The 12591-nt window shown below is 39.8% G+C and overlaps 1 long non-coding RNA gene across 6 annotated transcripts in view; it reads right to left on the reverse strand.

The window, feature by feature from the left end:
* LOC113987299 overlaps nucleotides 1-12591 on the reverse strand; it is a 57650-nt gene that overhangs the window by 7748 nt on the left and 37311 nt on the right. For 2 of the 6 annotated variants that reach the window (XR_005565262.1, XR_005565259.1), the window contains exons 9-10: nucleotides 3564-3720; nucleotides 627-1163 (exon numbers count right to left, since the gene is read on the reverse strand). This is a non-coding gene — a long non-coding RNA (uncharacterized LOC113987299). Of the gene's footprint in view, nucleotides 1-573; nucleotides 1164-3563; nucleotides 3721-11600; nucleotides 12133-12591 lie in introns of those variants that run through there. The other 4 variants (XR_005565265.1, XR_005565258.1, XR_005565268.1 and 1 more) reach the window with 4 other exon arrangements.

A 12591-nucleotide genomic window follows, 5' to 3' on the forward strand; every position in this document is an offset into this window, starting at 1 on the left:
AAAGCAAGATTGATAAAGCAAAGCAATCGGAGTTATTTCCTATGCATGAAATTGATTAAATGCTTCACTAAATGGCTTATAAATTTGGCTCTCATATTTCTGTCACCCACTGCAAAGATTACAGAAACTCCGTCTATAACCATGTTGTATACAATACCAAATTACAAAAGGTTGTAAAAACTAATGTTTTGTTTAAAGTTTTGAGCAGGACCATATGCCTTCGGTGACCTTGAGTAAGCTATTTTAATTCAAAACATTTTAAAGAGTGGAGAAGAAGGAAAAAAAATCCATCTGCATAACAAAACTGAACTAACACAATTTAATACTTAGTATGCTGCATATCATTTTTTACTTCTTGCCAGAAAAAATGTTGAATCCCCTTCCACCAGAGTATTCTAATTTTATAGCTACTAAATGTACGTGGCATGAAACCTAGAAGCTCGGGTTTCCCCAGATTGAATTTGCTTTTCTTATTTTATGAACTCTGTTATCAAATCTACCTGGGAACTTACATGGTCCCCTTTACTGTTGAACTCACTTGCATTAGGCACTAGTGTTTTCTTGACCTCATCAGACCCTTTAAAGTGAAGCTTTATTGATTTTGCCTTAGCATAGAGTTTCATTACCTCCCAAAATAGGATGAAAAACTGAGGCACAGAGACACTGAGGATCTCTAGATCCCAAAAACAGGTGTGAGGGTAGTTTGCATCCAAATCTGCTTCTTTCCCTTTCAGGTGAGACAGCCAAAGGATTTACTAGAGTTTGGTCACTGGAATAGCCATATGAGCATTGTCAGCTGCTGGAGATCTACTGTACAGCATTAATTTTCTTGACTATGTTCAGTCATATCCAGTGTCCTGCACACATTTAATAACAGCTGCTGCTTACACCCAGTTATGTTCTCAGTCCACAGCAGAATAAACTTTGGGCCAACTGAGTCTTCTGTTATTTTAAAATCCAATATTGGCTTATGCCTTGGCTGTCCTTGTGCAAACATCTGACCTGGAAACTTGAGCTCACCCAAAACTGTCCAGCTGTGGATGTCCCATCCCTAGCGGTGGATCCTGCTTGTTCTGGTGGAAGGTTCCCTGTCCACAGCAAAGGAGTTGGAACAGGATGATCTTGAAGGTTCCTTCCACTCAAACCATTCAGTGATTCTATGACTGTAGGAAAGGACATTACTTAGTAACAGATATATAGTTAGCCACAGTAAAATAGGTAGATTGCTTTATAAATCCAATAAACACTGTACTTCTGACTGTCATAAATATAATTTTACAGGATCCTTTTTAAATAGAGCTCCATTTTACAGATGAGAAAACTAAGATTCAGCAAGCACACAGGCTTTGCCCAGTTTTAGAGTTTTCTTCTGGCAAAGACTGAGGCTGAACTCTGGCTCTTCTGCTCCCCAGTGCTTCAAGAACTCAACCATACTCTCCTTAGCTATACAAATAAAGATCTTAAGTGATTAAATATAAGTACTGAAGCGAGGCTCATGGCTAGCAAGAGTGAATTGGCATGAAATGCAAACATAAGCATGAGAAAACAATCTGTGTTTTAACCATAAATGCCTGTTTTCTACAGGAAAAGCCATGTTCTCCCGTAACATTTACAAGCCATCTTGTCCCCAGCAAGGATTAACATTCGGCATCGATGTACTGATCTGGCAAAGGGCTGCCAGTAATGTAATCTTTTTTACAACCAGCAACATGCTTAAAGTCTTGACGGACTTGACCTCTGTCCATTGCTAATCCCTAACTTTCTTGCCCATTCAGATGTACATCTTTAAAGAGATGGCACTGAATGTATAGCAAAGAGCTAAACTTTAACTGAAGGTGAAACAAGAGCTGCCCAGAGAAAAGCAGTGGGAGGAGGGAAATCCGAGTGTTGCTTACCCAGCCTCGTGCTGGGATTTTGACCCCATGGTGGGGGTAGAGGTGCCTGCTCAGTTTTACATGTGCAGTGCCTTTATTTCTGCCCAGATGGGAGAACACACCTTTTGGCAAGAGAGGATGTAATGTATTAGCTTGGATTACAGAAGCACTGTAATCAGACTCTTTATGCTTAGACTGTCTGAACAGTCCTTGATCCCAAAGGATAAAGCTAAACAAAGTAGTTGAAGCTCACACATGGAAAAACGAGGTATAAAGAGACCTTATATACTGAATCAGTTCCTCAACTCCCAGTTCAGGCATTTGGTTGAAAAACCAAAGTGGTAGATTTCCATTATATTCACAGTCAATCCAAAAAGATTCCAGCTGTCTTTTCTTTCATTTGTGTGACAACCAGTCCTGGGATACATGCCAGCTCCTCAGATATTGCTGCTCCACAGTCTAGTTATTTTAACTTCTGGCAACTGGTTATTTGACCTCTTGGTGGCTTGTCATTTTAGTATCACTTTCTCTATGTGGATAATCTAGTGGGAATCCCTCCTTTATAAGGCAACAGTCTACACATGGTAATTGGCCAGAACACTGAAGTATTGTGCTGTTAAGTCCGGTCTTGAGCCACAGCTGAGGAGCACTAATTGTGTCTGGGAAGCACAAAAAATGTGGTTTAGTTTCTTGTTCATGAGTTACTGGTCCTCAGGCATGGGAGAAAACTCTAATTTTTAATATGCCATGTGTTATGTACGAGGTTTGGATCACTCCCTAAAGCCATGTGATAGCAATCTCCTCCTCCTGGATGAGCACAGCCTGGGCTCCGAAGGACACACAAGGAGAAGGAGATCAGCCCTCAGCTTCCACCAGCTTGTGAGTGATGAGTTACATCACTCTGGTGTGAGAAACCAGCAGAACTGATCTTTATTCCCCTGTCCCATCATCGGTGATTACAAATCAGCATAAAAGCCAGCGGCGTGCTCTGTATCCCATGGACATCCTCAAGTGATGACCAGCTCTGTTGGATGAGGTTTGCTTTTCATTAATCTCCAAAGCAGCCTAAAAGCATCTCAGAAGAGCCTCGTATCTGCAGACAGTCTAATCTGCTGATGCTGTATACTCAGTGAGAAAGCACGCAAGCAATCCAAGTAAAAGGAGCAGCCATATATCCTTAATTTAAGGCGATATTCCTTCCTCCACCTTGAGCAATCAAAGCAAAGCCACAAATTTTCCAGTAGTCTGGGAATGGGATCTTAGAAAATGGTATACTCAGTCTGACATGGACTTAAATAGGTTTCAGAATAATCCATTATGCATCAAGTGTTTAATTGACATAATTAATATTTTTAAGGGGAGCCATTTACATTGTAAGTTCTATACACATTATTTACAATTTCAACAGTAACAGTTAATGCTCTGTGACAAACTATATTGTTTCCAGCTTGTTATCCATTCATAACAAGGTCAATCTATTACCATTATTTTTGTGAATGTAGCTGTTACCTTGAGGCAAAAAGTTAATTGTAAATTACAGAGGAGGGATTATTGAGTTGTTTTTTTAACTGTATTCACTGTAATGTATGGTAATGGTGTTATTCTATGAAACATTTACATTTAAAAGCATTTCGTTATTCATATCACACATGCTGGACAAATTCACTTTTAAACTTTTCAAGAACTTACTCAATGGGAAGGGAAGAGCCATTTGAAAGGATCCAGCTGAACACTCCATAAGCACTGCAGTTAAAACCAGATGCAGTCTCATCTATTTTCCCCCTTTGTCTGAGGCTGGTCCCTCTGCCATCACCATTCAACACAACTCTGAGAAGTGCTTAGTGCTCTGAGAAACAGGAGCAGATTTGATTGTAATTTAGAGTAACACTTTAGCCCTTACATCACAGAAATTATCTATAAGAGATGTATCTGCAGATTTTATTCAGCCCCTGATGCACAGCACATACACAGGGCCACTCTGATGTCTGAACTCTTCTCCTCCCTACTTTTGCACAATTTCTACTGTGTTGGTTGATGCCCTGGCAGACAAATCTTATATTTACACCCTGCCTTGTTTGCTCCCACCTGAGCAAAAGTCAAAGGGTATGTGGCACTGCTGCTTCCCAGATGGCAGTAAAAGTTGTCATTCTACACAGAAAAAGATGGGGAACCATCATAAAACCTGTCTTTCCACATCATTTTAACGACGCTTTTCAGGGCAAAACCCATGAGCTTTACATTACATCATTGACTTATCCATCTTAATGGAGAGTTGACACCATTTAACTTCAATCCAGACAACATTTCTGCTGTGCCCACAGATCCAATAGATCTGCCTGCTGCGTTGATCTCCACCGTACTTGTTTTCTAAATTGTACTTTGAAATTAGGTGGTTTATATAATCCCATTATATTCTGGCTTCAATTAAAACACTGGCATTGAATCTTCACAATCACTTCCAGAATAACTGAGAACAAACTCATAAACACTGAATATTTTGAGCTGAATAAAGAATGTAAGAGGCTGATCATTGATCAGATGCAGAAATGTGTTTCCAGTCACACAGGAATAAGAAAAGTAGTTTAGAATTTTGTCTTCTTTTCTCCACTGAAGAACAGGCAGGTGAGAGCTGTTGAGATATTTCCTTAACCAACCTATAAAAGATAGGTTGTAATTTCTCAGTGACGAAGTTTCTGTAATATGCTGGGGGGGTGTTTGGGTGAAATTTTATAGAGAACAATTTAAATCTGTTAGAATCAATTGCTCACTTGAAAAAATCTATTCCTTTCTTCCTCAAGTCGTAATGAAAAATAAATTTGTCAGGCTTACATCTTCTATCTGAAGGGCCTAATGTGCTGTATCAGACCGGGTTTTCCTGTATCTCATGCTCTCAGAAACTTTAAGACATCGTTAGGTATTAGCATACCTAGTTTGGAAAGGGTTAAATAACATTATTTCTGTGGTCTCCATGGCTGGTAGCATGCTCAAAGTGCACAAAGCTCAAGACATGTGCATGCTTCGTCCAATAACTTGTCCAGTAATTGGTATATTGATTGCTAATGTCATCATGTTTTAGTATATATAAACCCTCTCACTCTATCATACAGCCGCCAACAATCCAAGAAGTCATTGTTTATTCATTGTAACTCCCAAACTGGCGTGTCAGATTCTGCTTCAGGCCTTGCTGATAAAAATCAGGAGATGATTGGGCACACACATTCTTGACATGGCTGACCCATGACATCTTAGGGCCAGCAGGGAGCCTGTCATTATGTGTACAATACTCTTCTTTCTTCCCCCTTATCTATTCCCAGATGACTTTGAGATTTTTATTAACTCATTAATGACTGAAGATGTCATTAAAGAAAGTGGGAAGGAGGGGGGAGAGAGACATTTTGTTTGTTTGTTTAAAAGTGGGGAGCAGCAAGCCATTGGTTCCACTTGGAGAAAGGTGGGGAATCTTTAAGACACTGCTGAAGGATATCCAGAGGAAAAGATTGTTAGCTCATTAGGATGACTAAAGCCAAGCTTTGAAGGGAGAAAAAATATTGGGCCATGTTTGAAACACAACTGAGGAAGGAGGGATGAATTTCTCCACAGAAAAGAAACAACAAAATGAAACAGCCAAAAAAGCTGGTTAGGTTTATGCAGCACAATCAGTAGCCCTCACAAGCACAGAGGGAGATCCCCCTGGTACTGCCTCACTCTTCAGACACTTCAGTATTCACTCAGAATAAGTTTTGTGTTCAGGGTTAACATTTTATCGTGTCTTTAAAAGTGTGTCTCTTTACAAAGGGAAATAGAATCTCTTAGGGTTTTTTTACATTTTCATGTAAATATGGCAATTGAACAGATATTGAAAAGCATTAAATAGTAATCACACCTGATGTGGGTTTTTTCCAGGTTCTTTTTCATCCTAAGTTTGTGAATTCTATTTGTAAATATAGAAAACTACTGCATATAATTGTGCAGATTTTTACAATATGGACAGAATTTTATTACTTTAAAATATATATCTGAAGCAGAATTTTCATGTGAGTCTGTTGACAGGCTACTTCTGATCCTACAGTAGCCAGTCACTAAACTTCCCCTGAATTTGGGATAAACAACTGGTCCCACCTTATGAATTTGTACTCCACTTGAAAATTCTGCTTTTATTTTTTAATTTCTCTATGAAACAATCTCACATCTGATATTTTTATTGGAAGCTGGATTCATACAGCAATGAAAGCTGTCTTTTTCTTCCTGAAATTTGTGTGTTTCCTATCATTAGAGGCCTGTTGGTTTAGAACCAAGGACTTAATATTTTAAAGATTGCAATTATTTTATTTTAATAGTTGCCATTTGTGGATTGACTGAGGAAGAGCGAATGTTTTCCTGCCTTCGGCAGCTGCCTTCCATATGGTTGTTGATCTCAAACTAGAAATCTCTGATGTGATCTCATGACTGCTGTGATACTGGACATTAAAGTGACATCAAGCTCAATATCATCTGCATTGGCTGGCCCTTAACATTCCTTGTTTCAATGTTCATGTCTTTGATAAGGTGAGTGGAAGAATGACGGACTTGTTCCCCAAAAGAACCAGAAAGTATTGGTATAAAATACTGGAATAAGCTCCATAGATGGGACCTGTGCATTACTACAATCAACTCAAACAGGAATCTGCTTATTCTATCATGTAAACTACAGATGGCAACCAGGTGTATCAATCTGATTTTATAAACTGACTACAGTAAGTTTTAATACTCCTAATAGGAGTTAAATGAAAATAATTTAATTATACCGTGTTGCTTGTGACAACTCACCATTCTGCCCACTCAGTAGATGATCAGATCACCTGGGTCATAGGGCAAACATTTATTCTCAAGAACAATGATAATATTTGCTGTGTCTCAAGTCCTTGTGAAGGTAGTGGACATTTTCTGCAATATTAGAAATTTTCTCTGGTTTGCTTCTTTAAAAGAGATTTTTATTCTTCTTTTGTCTTCTGATAATTAACAGAACATTGTTTGTATTGTAGTGGGAGCTGGAGTTCTCCATCAAAGGTCAGGGACTTGTGCAAGATGCTGCCTGGGACTTCAAAAATTACATAGATATACATACACGTATATATATATATATATATATATCTATTCCAAAGGAACACAGAGGGGTTTGAAAAAAAAATGGCAAGAACACATCAGCATTTGCTGGCCTAATCAGCTATACTCTGCTTAATGAAGGTGTGTCATTTCCCAAATGCACCTTTTTGAGAGGAAGCCTTCCTTTCACCTCCCTTTCTGACATCCAGCCTCTCTTCCATCGTGTGCTGAAGTGGGAACCTGTGATGAATCTTTGGATAATGGACTGTTTGCTTTGACAAACTACTCCTAGTGAAACACGTGCCTGTCTTGGCGACAATAACAGCAAAGTGCGGATTTTGTGGAAGAAATAGAGGCTTTGAGGGCTCCGGCGCCAGACTCTGAGTCTATAAATTGCTGGACTGGGATGTTGGATGCCTTTTAATATTTTCAAACATCCAGTAGAGTAATGAAAGAACTGTAGGACTACCCTGATGTAAGACCTCGGGAGAGTTGTTTTTAGAGATCATGGGAGCTCACAACTTGTTTAAGAACATGAAGTCCTATCCGAGTAATAGCTGGAAATAAGTTGCTTGATTTTTCTATCCCCAAAGACAAATTCTTGTAATAGCAAAAGTGTAAAATCCAACAAAGAGAGGCTTGATACTTTCAGATACTCCAGCCACTTCACAGTGGGGAAAAAAAAGACAGACTGACAGTGAAACTATTTGGGGTAAATAATGAGGACAGACTTCTCAGAAATAAACTGGCATGGATTTGGCCATGAGATGTCAGATTCATAACTTGGGAAATGAAAGCCTCTATATACTAGAGAGCAGGCCCTAGCCCAGCAGTGGCAATTCAGCCTTCTGAGCCACAGGGATTTCTTTATAAGCAGTGGTATATTAAATGTGGGATCCAGTAGGCCAAAGGGACAGCAGCAAAACAGAGAAAACGTGCAGTGACAAAAAATGAGCTAAAGCCAGACACTAATTACTTCACAGTAATTTTGTTTTCCTGTAGGGTTGACTAATATCTCTTGCTCCTTCAAGGTAAATGCTTTTTCTATCACTTACATTTTACACTTAGTACAATTTTTTTTAGTTTAAGTGAAACTGGGGAGAAAGCAGGTTTTGTTTATTTATCCTTTTTCAATGTAAAGATGAGGGGTGGATTGTTATACTGTGCATGTAGCTGGAGTGGGCTGAGGAAGAGCACTTTTAGACAGGCCTAGGTCAACAAAACAGATTCATCCATCACATCTGCCAGAATGGAAAGATAGTTGTCTCTATGCTCGGTCAATCGGAGACCTTTCTGCTGAGTCAACTGACAAGATTGCAGATATTTGTGACAAGAAGGACACTTATCCACTAGTAAGTGGACTGAAGACCACCAACATGTTTGGCGGTGGGTCCTAAGCCTGAGAATCTCTAAACTCTTGAACAGCAGCATATTGCTGCTTGCAGTCCTCCTCCCCTTATCGGTGGAGAATCATTACCAAAAACTAAGCTGGAAAAAGATAAAAGAACAAAAGGAAGGGATTCTGAGGTGCTAATGGTGGAAGGTGTGAGAGTCAGTAGAAAGTACAGTAAAGAAACCCATGACAAGTCATGATAAATGGGTCGTTATAAAATTCATGTTTAGGCTGCACCAGTCTGGGGATAATGCCATTCGTCATGGCAACACTGGGGCACTAATGAGCCCTCATTGCATATTCATGGCTTTGGCGCCTCTCTCCTCTCTCTACCTCCCTCCCACCCTGAACCAATGCCTGGTAAATATCTCCACCTCAAGCTGAAACTCGACTTAGGCTGCTTTTTTTTTTTTTTATTTGTTATGTTGCAGCAATTACACTGTAAAAGTGCTGCACAAGATTGATTGCTCTGATCTGTAGTTCAATTGTAAATTAGAATACACATCCCCCTGGGGACACACGGCCCCTATTTGTGATTAAGAAAAAAGCCCCATAATAGACTAATAGCTAAAGTTCTCTCTCTTTTACTTTCAGGCAATTAGCTTGATGAAATGGCCTCTTTTTGTGTACCCTGGAAGTGTAAACCGATATCATAATGAAGTATATGATGTTTATTCTATTATTTTCACCTTGCCATGTATGCAGGAATGCATAAATAATGGCTGCTTTGTCTAGTACATTTACTGATTCAGAAGTAAACTCTGTCTTAAAGATGCAGCATGTGATCCCAGAGCCTTATATTAAGCTGGACACTATGACTAGTCCCTATAAAAACTGATGTTCTGCCCAAAGAAGTTGGAGACAATTTTTAGTCAGGTGATTAAATAATGTTTGCAGGATACTTTCATTTATGATGAATCTTAGTCGGAAAATCCTCCTAATAACCTAGTGAGAAAAAAAAAATCTCCATTTTACAGAAAGGAAATCTGAGGGGGAGACGCTGAACATGTTACACAAGCCCACACAGGACCTTAATAAGTGCTTAAGAAATCCTACCTCCTTGAATGTTTTTTCAGGCAATGAGAAGCTCCCATTCCTCTCTCTTGTAAAGAGTTATTAATGCTGTCCTGTATGGGTCATGCAGTGCCTCTGACCTTAACTCACCTCAAAGACATACAGCTCCGCAGTGTCACAGTTGTCTTCATTCCCATGTGACATCCACAGCTAAAGCTCTTTCACCTAAATCCAAGGTGGATATGGTCATGCCCATATTCAATATCATGTGTTGGATGTTGGCTTTCCCAAGGCTCAATTTGAGCTGTCAGTCTGAGCAAATGAGTCATGTTGTGCAATAGTGTTATAACACGGGGACGGCGTTCGTGCAGTTGAGCTCGAGATAAATATCTGGGAAGAAAACTGCCATGTGATGATAGCTCTGGGCATATCTGCTTTGTGAGGAAAGGTGCTTCTACATTAGCCTTTCACTTTGGCCCAGGAGTGCACTTTTGAAGTGAACCCTCCAAATGACCCTGCTTACCCCGTCCCACCAGGCCAGGCAGCCTCGGAACACGCAAACGGAATTCTTTTGTGTGAAACCAAACCAGGTGACGTGGTCTGGGAGCTTCAGTAGCTAACGGGGATTCAGTCCACTGGAGCATGCTAGGACTGGTCTGAGTAAACCTCTGACACGCAGTGACCTGGGGCCAGTCCCTGCTCTCCAATGCACAGTGTACATGTACTTTTGTTTGCCTATTTGCTAAGCAGAGCAGGGTTCCTACCCAAGGGGTTGTAAGAAACTCGGATAGGAGGGAAGTGAAATGGCCTGAAAATCCTGCCTGAGGAAGCACACTGCTTTCTGTATAACCCCATCGGTTTGTCTGCAATAGAAATATTTCCATTCAGTATAAATTCTACGTGAGAGACGTTCTGAAGGGGAACATAACAGAGCTTGGAAACATTTTGCTGAGAAGCACTACCAGTGCAAACCTTCAAAGGGTAACTCTGTACATGGCTACAAAACCATATTCTGTTTAAACTTGTTCATCATTGTCTTCTTGCATGACAGCCCTGGCATTTAAAATATGTTAGGGGTGACACAATACTTTCACCTGGTGCAGACATATATCACTGGAAGGATGTTCTCATAAACAAAGTGCTGCAGGCTATGATCTTATCATTCTCCTCTTCCTTCTTCTCAGCTCAGTTCAATGACAAACACGTATTTCTCTTCTTTGCTCCAGTTTTCTGCTCTACAGAAGCCTGGTGTTGGAGCAACAGGTGATGTGGCAAATCAGGAATGACAAGCACTGGTGGTGGCCTGGTGGGGAGAAGCAGCATCAGAGGGGGCAGCAAACATGCAACGAATTTTATTGTGCTGCAGCTGGTGCAACTTCATGGCACGAGCAGAAGTGCACTGACGTGCATGCCCGCACACGAGTGGGGTTTTTTCTGAGAAAGACAAAGCAAATTAGAGTGTTCATATGTAATTAGCTGACTATTAGTGTGGTTCAGCCAAGGCAATAGGCAGACAGTTAACTTGGAGATAGCTCGCAGATAAAAGGGCTGAGGAGGGTGTTCTGGGGAAAGCTGGAGGTAATGGTTCAGAAGATAAATTCCTGACAAATTGAGCAGGCATCTCAGAATGTTCTTGCCCTACACCACCAGCACAGTGAAGCTATACAGGCCTTCCCTCTCTCCCCTACAAAGCTTAACCCTTCCTGGCACCCAGGGGTCTTTCTCCTTGGACAGCTCACTTCTAAATTATTTAAGAATTATAATTTTCTATTTAAACGCATTAGTTTGGACTAAAATTGCGACATTTCCTGCTCATGCTTCCTGCCCTCTTTTTTATGCCAGCATATAAAACAGAGGCTATTACCCTTGTAGAGGCTGGAATATCCCCAGTTATTTATCTGAGAGCGACCAGGTCTAGTAAAAACTTTATCATTTACCATAAGTAAGCATCACACCTGGGGAGAAACCCAAAGTGCGTCCAAGTTCAAGTCTTTGCAACTTCTATGAAAATGTGGGTGTTTTAGTAAATCTTTGTGCTAAATGAAAATGTCATTATAATTTTCTCTCATTTTACAGCTGACAGGGAAGTGCTTTTTTCTGTCCTTTGGGAGTTTTCAAGATTTCATTTTTTTTCAGCTAATTCTGTGGCTAACCAATAAGCTGCTAAAATGTAAAAAAAATATAACTGAGTCATTTGCTTCAGTAGTTTCAAAATATTTCAATTTTTTTGCTTTCACTTATAAATTAAAAATGAAAATTAAAATATATTTCAAAGCAAATAAATGTTCACTTAGAAAAACATGTATCAGGACACTTGCAATTATTTTGAAAAGTCTTTAACATCTTTTTTTCAGTTGAGAAGCTTCATGAAAACTGCATTATTTAATCCAAATCTTTTTGCCTGTCTGGCATTTTTCAGCACAAATTTTTCATGAAAAACCCTAGACATAATCCACTTTTATGATCAATTCAGTATATTAAGGTGTTCTTGTTTGGGATGACTTCTGAGGAGGAATAATTGAGAATTTCATGCTGAGTTGATCCAGTACTGAAATTCTCCAATATTGCTGAAATTATTCATGCTTCTGAGTATCCATTTATGGAAAAGCCTGTATTTCTTAGGGCCTGTGGCCCCTTTCGTTCCTCTCAAATAAGACTGATCTAAAGTGTTTCTGTTGAAGTAAAAATTTATCATGGCTTTTGCACAACTTGTACACTATTTTTTTTGCCGCTGTGTAAACTCCATAGCAAGTCCGTTAGAACTTTGTCCTGCAAGGAAAGTGCACACTTGATATTTCAGATTAAATGTCCTCGTATTCTGTCATGCCAGACACAGAATTCACCAAACAGACAGAAGAACTTGCACTACTGGGGTGAGTTCAGCCCCATTTACTAAAAAACACGTTATTTTTTGCTGACAATAGATCACTTCTAAGCATACAATTAGCAACTTTTGGTATATAGCTATTTTTAACCCCCAAAGTAAATTACCACTTGCTACTTTTTAATGCTCGTTTGTTCAAGCCTCGTGTAAGCATTTTGTCATGAGCAAAAGTTGGAGTGAACTCTCTACGGAAGAAATGTTGAATCAAGAGCGCGAGATTGTGTTGATGTTTCTGTTCATCTTGAAGGAGGGAACCTTCTGCTGTAGATCTCAAGTGATGCTCAAGGGGAAGAACAGCACGTACAAGGAGGGGAGCCAAGAGCCTGCCACTAGAGATAAACCCT

This window comes from Pipra filicauda, unplaced genomic scaffold (assembly GCF_003945595.2).
Source record: "Pipra filicauda isolate LSUMZ 115617 unplaced genomic scaffold, ASM394559v2 scaffold44_size3831614_pilon, whole genome shotgun sequence".
NCBI lineage: Eukaryota > Metazoa > Chordata > Aves > Passeriformes > Pipridae > Pipra > Pipra filicauda.